This window comes from Lygodium microphyllum, chromosome 13 (genome assembly GCF_053477565.2).
Source record: "Lygodium microphyllum isolate KBCC chromosome 13, Lygodium_microphyllum_v1.1.10, whole genome shotgun sequence".
Classification (NCBI taxonomy): Eukaryota; Viridiplantae; Streptophyta; class Polypodiopsida; order Schizaeales; family Lygodiaceae; genus Lygodium; species Lygodium microphyllum.
In genome coordinates this window covers 83584607-83596975 of record NC_141147.1, presented here as the reverse complement: position 1 = coordinate 83596975, position 12369 = coordinate 83584607, and positions in this window count along the sequence as shown.

Sequence of the window (12369 nt, the reverse complement as noted above, 5' to 3'; positions counted from 1 at the left end):
CCTTGGGCAAAGTTAAGGGCATGATGAAGCACTACACCGATATGATTTTTAAATAGTATAGACAAATAGCTGTGGATGTCAATTTTCTTAAGAAACAGTAGAATTTGATAGGGAGTCGATGCCTTGAAGAGGGTGCCCCCTCAAGATTCAGTTGTAAGTGGTGTGGTGGCCAACATTTCCCTAGGAATTGTCCGAATGTCAAATGCAATATTTGCAAAAAGTTTGGCCATTTAGCTACTACCTATTGGAGTAAGATCAATTCTCTCCAACAAGGGAGTAAATTGTCAGATCCAGTTAACCATCGTGCACAAGGGAATAATCTCCAACAAGATGAGGGACCAAGACAAATACTACAACGAGGAAAGGCTATTGTAGAGGAGTTGCCTCATGGGAGTGGAGTCAACCTTATTGAGGCTGTATGTGTCAATGACGCTGAAACTTCTAATCTACGAGCCATAAAAAGAGGTCAAAAGATTAAAGAGGGTGATAAAGAAACTGTAAAACCTGTTGAGGAAAACCTTAAGCAAGATGCTAGGAGAAAGCAAGTTCTGAATCCTGATATGGAAGGTGGACCTGTAAGGCCTATTGATAGTAAAGTTGATCCCGAGAAGGATAAAGAATTGCCAAGAAAGAAGGAAAAAGTTAAAAAAGAGGCACCAAAGCTGGTCCAAAGACCAAAGGAGAGAATGGTTTGGCGCAAGAAGAGAACTTTGGCTAACTACCACGACTTTGATCTAGCAAGTTCTCTTTGTGAAATTAAACCAGAAGTGAATCTCTTGCAAATTGATTCAACTTTCTCCAGGAGTATGCAAGAAATTCAAGAAAATCCTGTATATTGGGTATATTGTAGAATCTTTGGGCATAGCACGAGTGGGAGAAGATTGGTTCGATCACGCTGAAAAGCATTGCCCTAGGGTTCTAGCATACGTGGATGGAATATTAGTAGAGCATGCTATCGTGGACACTGGATCCTCCGTCAATATTATGAGTTCAGACTTAATGGAGAGGCTAGGTCTCGAAATTCAGAAAGATGGATCCACACTTCTTAGTATGGCAGATGACAGTCTAAGACAACCAAAAGGTTGCATCACTAAAGTTCACGTTACCGTTGCAAGCATGGAATGCTATCTGGAATTTAGGGTGATAAGGTTTGCAGAATGTCCTAGCTATTGAGTTTTTCTTGGTAGGCCATGGATCTTATGACCAGACTGCTAAGTCGATATATCCATTGGTCGAGTGATTCTGGGTAGAGGTGCTAATTTTGTAATAGTGGATGCTTACCCTGAGTCTCCTCAGAGTGAGAGAGCTCCTTTATCCTCTACTGAACTAGAAACAGTAGATGATCCATCTAGTAGTGAGACGTCATTGAGTGATGGATCTAAAGAAGGGTCCACTATGGAGGACATTTATCAAATAACATTGAATGAGCCGATAGAGCCTCAAGATCGAATAAGAGATGTGGACATTATTGAGTTGGACCTTGGCACACCTAATGAATCGCGGCCAATTAAATTAGGTTCCATACTCAGTTCAGAAGAGAGAGAGGCCTATGTGTCCCTGATTCAAGAGTTCCGTGACATTTTTGGTTGGAGCTATGATGAACTTAAGGGCATTCCCCCTTATCTGGCTATGCATACTATTCCTGTAAAGGAAGGTACCCATCCTGTACGTCAGAAAGTAAGGCGTATGCCTTTTGAATTAAGGGACAGGTTGTTTGAGGAGCTGCAGAAGTTGCGAAAAGCGGGTTTGATCTTCCGTGTTCAGCATACTGAATGGTGTTCACCAGTTGTGATTATAAAGAAGAAGACTAATCAAATCCGACCTTGTGTAGATTTTAGAGAGCTAAATAAGAAAAAAGTTAAGAACTACTACCCCTTGCCCTTTATTGACCCAATTTTTTATCAATTAGGGGGTAGGGAAATATATTCGTTCATGGATTGCTTTGTGGGTTATAACCAAATGGCGACAAGCTTAAAACAACATTTATTATTGTCTTTGGTACCTTTGCGTACTATGTGATGGCATTTGGTTTATGTAATGCACCTGGTTTGTGGCAAAGAATAGCCGACAAGACCTTTGGTGACGTCTCCCCAGAGGAGTTGAAAGTATTCATTGATGATCTGGGGGCAGCCACCACAAGAGAAAGGTAATTGATTATTTTGCAGAAGTGTTTTGAGCAGTGTAGACAATTTTGCATAGCTCTTAACCCATGAAAGTGCATTTTTGGAGTGCCTTATGGACTTTTGTTATGCCATGTGGTCAGTTTAGTAGGGATTGCGACTGACCCTAAAAAGATCAAGGTCATAGTCGCTATGAGTCCGCCACGTACTCCAAAGGAGGTGCATAGCTTTCTATCATCGGTAGGGTATTATCAGAGGTTTATAAATGCCGTGGTAGAAAGAACGTTGCCATTGATGAACCTATTGTCCTTTAATTGTCGATTTGCATGGAGTGATGCTTGCAAAGTATCTTTTGACGATGTGAAGCAGGAGCTTGCCAAAGCACTTGTTTTAAAAGCACCTAAAAGGGGTGAAATGTTCTGTATATTTTCAGCAACCACCATGTATAGTATCAGCTGTTGCTGCTTATCCCATTAAACGTACCTGCACCAAACAGACATAGGGCCCTCTTGGCCTAAAGAAATCAAACATGACACTATAAAACTGTCTGGCCTACTTGGTCGGAAAAAAAATAGACATTAAAACTCTTAAAGCAAGTGGCCCTCTTGGCCTAATGAGATCAAACATAACAGCACCAACACATCCCTCCTTGGAATAAGTTAGATATATGAAAATACGGTCCATTCCAAGGGGAAAAATTAGGGCTCTAAGCCCTAAACTAAATGCATCAAGTTGTGACCCATCCCTCCTGCATATATAGCAAGAGGGGTATGCATAACATGTCGTCTGATCAACCTATGGGTCCAAGATAATAGTGGTAGATGTGCCTCAGCCACTCTTCGCATTACCCATATCAACTATCGCATGCCATATAATGCGTGGTCTGATAACATTCCCCACAAGCAACCAGATCCTGTCTCATGATCAATAGCAACATCCAGATTAGGACCACAACTGAAGAAGAGATTCTCTTCATAAGAAAAATTTGCTAATGAATCCACAAACTGATTCCAAGAACGTGGAATCAGCTGAAGAGATACTCTCTCAAATTCATCAAGTAGGGTCATAGTAGTTCGATACATATGAAGGATAGGATTCCGGGTTGTATATGTCCCATTTAGTTGATTTATGATCAGCTGGGAATCCCCTTTTACTAACAACCGTCGAATACCACCTTTCTTGGCAATATTTAGTCCCATAATCAAGGCTTTATACTCTGCCATGTTGTTAGTGAATCCTGCCCTGAGATAAGCAGCTAATTTCATTGTAATTCTACGTTGAGGATCTTGGATAACTACTCCAACATTCCCTTTTTTATCAGGGCCTCGGGACGCTTCATCAAAGTATAACGTGTATATCCACAATGGGTTCACACAGCCAACCCATCAAGAACTCCCCTATTTATAATGATGATAATTAAAATTTAGCATACATAGAGGATGAACTGACGGCTCCATCCCACCTTCTCCATTAAACTCAACAGGAATGCTTGTCAAGATTTGCAAACAGTGATGGCAGAAAACTTTAATCTCCCACACAAAGGTACTATCTTCATGCTCAATCACTTTGTATCCTTTGCTCCACTAGATAAGCTTCCCTTGATGATACCTTTGCTCTAGATATGGGTGCTCCAAATAAGGGATTAACCACCCCATCAACCAATTTAAGCTCTTCTGCAGGTCTCAAACCCGAGCATGGGCCTACAATGCATTCAACACATTAGCATATTAAAAAATAATAAGGTTTAATCTTGTTAAGATTAACCTTATTTTTAAATTCCACTCCTTGTAGAGAGCTAGTAAAGCTGTGGATTTATTTTTACCTATCCTAACTACTGTAAGGGCCATCCCATCTAGGTTCCAACTTTCCTGGAAATAGCTCCCTACGTGCATCATAGTATAAAACTAGTTGTCCTTTCTTAAAGGTATATTTCTTTGCTTTTAGATTATGCAGTCACTTCATCCGATGCTTAGCCACTTCCTGGTGCAATAAACTCTGCAATTTGAGCTCATCCAAGTGGGCTATAGTTGTAAACCACTCGAATAGGGCATCTTCATCACCCAAAGAATGATTGATTGCAAATCTTATGGTCAACAACTCAATTTCCAAGGGCAAGACACACTCCTCCCCATAAACTAATTTCAATGGGGTGTGGCCAGTGGCTTGTTTAAATGTCATGTTATATGCCTAAACCGCCACATATAATTTTGTATCCCAGTCCCATTTCTTTTCGTAGACTATTTTGGATAGGATACCCAGAAGCTGCTTATTGGTACTTTCAACTTGTCCATTTGCTTGCGGATTATAGGGAGTCATCTTGTTATGCTTAACTTTCCAAGTTTCAGTCTTATCCAAAAAGTGAGTTCCACGGTCTGATACTATTTCCTTTGGCGAACCGAAACGGAAAATGAACTGCTCAAGTAGGAAATTGGCAATCTCTTTTGCATTGTCCTACCTTGTCGCCTGTGCTTCTGACCACATTGTAAAGTAATCAGTTGCTACTATAATGTATCTCTTATGAGTAGTAGACAATGGGGTAATAGGACCCACAAAGTCGATGTCTCACTTCTCAAATGGAAGGATAGCCATAATAGGCGTAAGTGGACGCTTTCTATTCTCTCTACGATCATGTCTTTGACATGTATCGCATCTCTTAACATAGTCAAATGAATCCTAAAAGATGGACGGCCACCAATAACCAGCTCTTAAAGCCTTTTGTGCCGTCAATCGCCCAACAAAGTGCCCTCCACAAGCGGATTCATGGCACTCCTCTAAGATAAATGGAACCTCGTCAGGCATCACACATCGGTGATAGATACCATCAACACCCTGCCGATATAGTGTTCTTGAGATCAAGGAAAATTGCAATGCTTGATGTTTAATTTTCCTCTTCTCGGATTTGGATAGAGTAGATCCAATCTTTCCCGTAGATAAATAGTGTGTTATAGCAGCATACCAGGGGGGAATAGATGCTGCATCAATCTTAAACAATGTTTTCATGTCACTTCCTTCAGCCACGACCTCTTTTTGCTCTCTGAAATCCACAAGACATTCTACAATGCCCTGTAGCTTTGGTGGGGCTTACTCTTGATCTTGTAATCAAACTCTTGCAAAGTGATTAACCACCTTACTAAATGGTTTGGCAGCTGTAACTTATTCAACAACAATCAAAACCCTTCTGCCTTCGTATAAAGTACCACCTTCTCATAAAGAATGTAATGCTTGAACTTTTTGGTCGCAAATACCATCGCAAGGCACAACTTCTTCATATAGGTATAGTTAATTTTTGATATGCCCAACTTTTGACTAGCAAAGGCTACTGGATGGTACCACTTTTCCTCCCAAATTGGGGATAAGCAGCATTGTATATTTGGGGGAGGTCTGAGTAGTTACTGCCTCATGTACTGGCATTGTCAGGTATTGCAAGACCTATTTTAGACAAGAGTTCTAGTGACTGTGTTCTGCTGACTTGCTAGGTGGCTGTTCTAGGTGGTCCTGTTAGTGTGGGGCAGTTAGAGAAGCCTACTAAAAATAACCAAAAGAAAAAACCCTAAATATCCAAAAGAAAATATATGAATATACAGAGGTGTGTAAAAAGGGGTTCTAACCCCTATAAAAATAAAGAAAAGAAAAATCTTTGAGCAGTTGTTTATTGCCTTGTGAAGGCATGGTAGGTTCCTGGGGACAAGACAAGACCCAGGGCCGATGCCTTGTTTTCTTTGGGGTGGCATCTAGCTAGAAAAGCAATGAAAATAAAAGAAGGTTGGAGCGAAAATAAAAGTGAGCGTTAGAAAAGGATTAAGTGTCACCTCGCGAGGGCTTGGTAGGTTCTTGGGTACCGAGATTGGACCTGAGGTCGATGCCTTGTTCTCCTTGGATCACTACGCTCAGCTCCCTCCTTTTTACACACCCGAGTATGGAAAATTAGGGGCTACAAGGAAAATGTACTAAAAGATACAATTTATTGATCAGGCTATAGGAGTCCTTGCCTCGTAAGAAATCCTAGTTGAGTTGTCCTTAGTTAGGTCGGTAGTTCAAACCACCACGTAGGATGACCTCTATGATAGTTCTTTTTAGCTTGGCCATGTCGGAGCAGTTAGTTAGTGACTAGCTTTGGGCTTTCTGTCACATTATGCTAGGCCTACTCTTCATGGATTTACTGCCTTGGTTTTGTCAGGGGGTCAGGTAAAATCTGTGATGTATTTTATTGTGTATCTATTTTGTATTAGCTTGATGCTCTTTGTGGTTGTGTTTATGTGAAGATCTTTTCGTGAGATTCCACGAGCTGAGGGAGTCGCCCTATCCCGTGGTCGCCGATGATAGCTGATTTTTTACTCCGAGAAGTGCTTAAAGATAACCAAAAAATCCAAATTTCAAGGGAAAAATAGACTTCGACGAAGGCAGCATCTGCAATCAGCACGATTTTAAGCGGCAAGCCCCTAAACTGCTTTAAAGACCCATCGAGTGATGATTGGGGAATTTTCATAATTTCTGGGCATGTCAGATGAGACTCTAGGAGATGCTCAGTAGTGTGGGACTTCGAGATGAGTGTGCAAAAATTTTCAGCTTCTAATTCTGACACCGGACAATCAAATGGGAGTGCCCGGGGTCTAAAGACCAAAGAAGGCCAAGTGTAAAATGACTTAAAGGCTAAAAAGGTGTGGACACTTGGGGGCTCCCCTTGGGTCCCCCTAAAAAATTTGATTTTAGGGGAGGGGGGGGGGGGGGGGGTTTTCGGGGCATGGAAAAAATGAACGCCATTGTTGATAGGCGACGATTAGGGAGAGGGGGGCTATGGGGAGTCAAAGAATAACCCCCCAACAACTGAGCACATCCCTAATCTGCATTCTTTCCACTCTCTCCATTGCCAGTCTTCACACGTTCAATGACTGCCTGGACATGAAGAACTAGTTTCAATCATTCTCTCTCCTCCATCTCTCTCCTCCAAATGGTGCTTCACATGGCAAGAATCAAGAAGGGAATGCGATGATGGAGGCATGAACCGGATTGCTCCAAGATCAAGAAGAGGCTGAGGGGAGATGTTCAACATTGAAGATTTGCTACTGGTTGGTGGTCCATTGGCAACTCGAAAAAATAATTAAAAAACCCACAACATGCAAGTAAGCGGTATGCGCCATTTTTACAAAGGAATTTTGCTTCTTTTTTATGTTTGATGGTTGAAATGGAATTCATATGGAATAAAAATTTATTTGGAGCTTGTCTACATTATGATTGAGGGTTGTGCACAAAAGAAATGCAGATCCATAATAACAAATAGCCGCAATAATTAAATTATAGCCCGAAAAGTGTATTTTTAGTGTAAAAATGAAGGTTTTATTGGTTTTGGGTGGGAAAAAGAGATGCGCATGGGATAAAATTATGAGACAAAACATCTTTCAGCTGTCATAATCAATCACTAATCATAAATAAAAAAATCTATTTTATGCACAAATAAATAGAGAAAATAGCTAAAAATGAAAAAAAAAAAGAATTTTGTGTTATAAAAATCTAGAAAAGTATGATTTGTAGTTGTGGTTGTATAAAAAAGCTGAGGCATGAAGTTTGGCTTCAGTTTGGCTTTGTTTATGTGTTATAGTTCATGGTTTTTCCATTTTATGCAAAAAATACACATAAAATAAAACCCTATACCTATGCAACACAACATAACCTAAATGTTAGAGGGAAAGGGTGAGATTAAGAGATTAAGAGGGTTGAGAGTGTGTGAATATTTGAAATAATTGATTGTTCATTTCATTTAGAATTGTGATATTTCAGTTTAAGGGGCCAGTAGCACGAGGAATCGGTGCTAGTCTCCATACATCGAAGCATACGTTTAGTGAAAATCATGAAAGGGTTGTTTTTCCACATCACAAAGTGCTGATTTGATGAATATTGTTTATGCACTAGGATCATATGCACTATGCATGACGCATAACATGGTATCAGTCCTGGATTGCATAAAAATTGTCTTCTTAGGATATGAGTTATACGTGGAGTGGAAAGGAGCTTTTGCTGTAGGGTAGTTGTATGCATTCCTTGGGACTATTTGGTGAGGGTCTATATATTCCTCGATCGTACAAAACAAGAAAAGAGTGGAGTTTGTGCATTATGTTTTATATGTTGGAGTGATGCATCTTGGGGCCAATCCCCGAGGTGTAGGAGAGTCTCAGTGAAGTCACGACAATCAGCCGAGGGGAGCTTCCTTATGTTTGTGTTACGAAACACTATGCCTATATGTTATGGGATCTCCCTCTGAGGAGAAGGGAAGGTAAACGTTGTTCTACATATCAGCTATAAATGCATAATTGAGTCTATCTAGTGTACATCGATATATTATAGATGCTCCTGGCCCGCAAGGCCGTGTGGTGGGGTTTTCTGTTGTGTGCATGAGGTGTGGCTAGTGCCCATTTTAGGTCCCATCATGTAGAGAGGCCCACGGTTAGTGACTAGAGAGTTAGTGTCAGGCCCATTTTGGGTCCTGATAGGTGGTGCGTTTTCCAAGAGATACTTATAAGTGGTGGTCATCGAATCTCAGTTATCTAGGGACCATTTAGCCAGTTTATGCCAAAGGACACTAAGATTTATCCATTGTTTACTGATAAACATAATCTAGCTCAAATCCAAAAGCAAGAAAGAGGCTCTAAAGGAGCTAGGCGACATGCAGAGATCTTGAGGAGGTATTCCCCTCAATGTAGTAGTCCAATATTCCTAGAAGGGAGTGGATCTAATGGTCCTAGAGCCACAAGTAGTCCATTGGGGGGAGGAAGCTCTAGTACTCCCCTTCCCCCAGTAAGTCAGCCTACATTAAGTGCGGATATAAACCCACATTCACCAAATTCTATTGCAAATCCAATCTTTGTTATGCAGTAGCCTATTGAAATTTCTGTTGGAACGGCAGATTTGTTAGCCTTAGGTTTCCCCCTACCCATCTTTAATGGGTTATTGGAGGAAGATGCAGAGCTCCACATTAGGGACTTTCAAAAGTTGATGTTCAAATGTCATATCCAAGATGAATGACGTTTAATGATGTTCTTTAACATGACTCTCAAAGGAAGAGCTGCAGTATGGTATCACAGCCTAGAGGCCAAAACCATAACCACTATTGATTTATTTTATGCAGCATTTCGAAGGGAATTTTCCCCTGAAAGGGGTGGCCAATATTGGCTACGTGTACTAAATGTGACATGTCAAGAGCCACATGAGGATATCTGAGCATATGCCAAGAAGTTAAAATAGATATTTCGCAAATTGCAAGCCTTTATCCCTATCCCAGCAGCAGTCCAACTGAAATATTTTTTGCATGGTTTGGACTTCAATATTCATGTGCAATTGAGTAGTGTCACCTTGCCGGATATAGACACTGCTATTAGGTGAGTAGAGGAAGTAGAATCTCAACTACAAGTGGCCTACGCCTCTAGAGCCAATCTTAATGTGGATCTAGTTCTTGGAAATAATTTGGCATTGACCAATGGAAGTCAAGGGATAGCTATGACTAATCCAAATGGGAGAAAAAGCATAATACAAAATGTGCCCTTGCTACCAGCTCCTCCCAGTATGACCATGCCAATGGCTAGTTAGATGGTTCCACTAAATAATGGAAGTCAAATGATAAACCCTAATGTGGTTCCAATTAATCAGCAATAGTCAACCCCTAATGAGGTGGTTAAGGCGATGGAATAGTAAATAGATGATTGTGGCTATGAGTCTAGTGCATCGAATGTCCTTAGCGAAGTTAAGGATATGATGAAGCACTATACCAACATAATCACCGAATAATATAGGCAAATAGCTGTTGATGTCAATTTTCTTTAAAAATAGTAGAATGGATAGGTAGTCGATGCCTTGAAGAGGGTGTCCCCTCAATATTCAACTATAAGTGGTGTGGTGGCCAACATTTTCCAAGGAATTTCCCTAATGTTAAATGTGACTTATGTGGGAAGTCTGGTCATCCAGCTAGTACCTGTTGGAGTAAGATTAGTTCTCAATAAGGGAGTAGGCAACCAAGTCCAGTCAATCATCAAGAATATAGGAATAATCTAAAGTAGGATGATGGACCAAAGCAAATATTGCAAAGAGGGAAAGCTACTGTAGAAGAATTGCCTAGTGGTAGTGGTGTTAACCTTATTGAAGCTGTGAGTGCCAACACCATTGAAGCTTCTAATTTGTGAGCCATTACAAGAGGGAAAAAGGCTAAAGAAGGCAATAGGGATAATGTAAAACCTATTGAGGTAAACCCTAAATAGGATGATAAAGGGATGAAAGTCCTTAACCCTAATGTAGAAGCCGGTCCTCTAAAAGTTGCTGATGGCAAAGCTGACCCTCAAAACGAGTTGCCAAAGAAGAAGATAAAAGCCAAGAAGGAGGTGCCAAAGCCAGCTCAAAGGCCAAAGGAGAGAATGGCTTGGTGGGAGAAGAGAACCATTGCTAATTATCGTGAGTTTGATTTAGTTATTTCTCTTTGCAACATAAAGCCTAATGTGAACCTCCTGCAATTGATCAAGTTATCTCTAGAAGTGCGTAAAGAATTTAAAAAGATTCGTTGCACTGGGTATATCATTGATTCCTTGGCAATAGCTCGTGTGGGAGAGGATTGGTTTGAGTATGTTGAAAAGCATTGCCCAAGGGTAGCAACATATGTTGATGGAATATTAGTGGATCATGCTATTGTAGACACGGGATCCCCCATCAACATCATTAGCTTGGAATTGATTGAAAGACTAGGATTAGAAATCCAAAAGGATACCTCAATAATTATTTGAATGGCTGATGACAATTTAAGACAACCTGAAGGTTGCACTACCAAAGTCCACATGATAATTGTGAGTGTGGAATGCATTGTAGACTTTAGGGTTATTCGGTTTGCACGACGACCAAGGTATAAAGTATTGTTAGGAAGGTCATGGATCTTGTGATTGGATTGTCAAGTGGATATACTTGCTAGTCATTTGATTTTTGGTAGAGATGCCAATCGTGTGGTAGTAGATGCATATCTTGAGTCTGCTCAAAGTGAGAGAGCTCCTTTATCCTCATCAGAATCAGATTCATTAGAGGAACCATTAGTCGTGATACTTCATCAAGTGATGAATCAAAAGAGGGGTCCACTACAGAGATGATATATAGTAGGGGACTCTAAATGAGCTGATTGAAGCTCAAGATATAATAATAGACACAAATGTGATTGAGCTAGATCTTGGAACATTGAATGATTCATGACCTATTAAATTAGGGGCTATGCTCATTCTAGAAGAGAAGAGGGACTATATGTCTCTGATCGAAGAATTTTGTGACATATTTTGCTTGGAGTTATGATGAGTTGAGGGGTATTCCTTCTAGTTTGGATATGCATACTATTCCTTTGAAGGAAGGTAGCTGTCTTGTGTGATAGAAAGTGAGGCGTATGCCTTTTGAGCTAAGGGAGGGACTATTTGAGAAGTTATAAAAATTGCGTAAGGATGGCCTGATATTTCATGTACAACACAGGGAGTGGTGTTTACTAGTGGTTATCAGGAAAAATAAGAATAATCAAATTTAGCTTTGCTAGATTTTAGGGAGCTCAATAAAAAAATGGTTAAAGTTTACCATATGATGCCATTGATTAATCGGATTCTAGATAAGTTAGCGGGTAAAAATGTCTAGTCATTTATGGACTGCTTTGCTGGATATAACCAAATGGCTATTGCAAAGGAAGATAAGCTGAAAATGACATTTGTTACTGTATTTGGTACCTTTGCATATCACATGATGGCATTTGGATTATATAATGCACCGAGTTCTTGGCAACCTATAAACTGATAAGACTTTTGGTGATATTTCCCCCAAGGAGCTGAAAATATTTATCAACAATCTAGGGACAACCACCATAAGGGAAATAATGTTGATTATTTTAAGGAAGTTTTTTGAGCATTGCATGCAGTTTTCCATTGCTCTTAACCCATGAAAGTGCATCTTTGGAGTGCCCTATGGATTGCTATTGGGTCATGTGGTTAGTTCAACTAGTATTGTGACCCGATCCTGAAAAGATAAAGGTTACTGTTGCTATGAGTCCGCCATGTACTCCTAAAGGAGTGCATAGCTTTCTATCATCAGTGGGATATTACTGATGATTTATTAATGCATTGGCAAAAAGAACATTGCCATTGACGAATCTATTATCTTTTAACTGTCTATTTGTTTGGAGTAATCCTTGTCAAGTATCCTTCGAGGATGTGAAGCAAGAATTGGCAAAAGTGTCAGTCCTAAAAGGACCCAA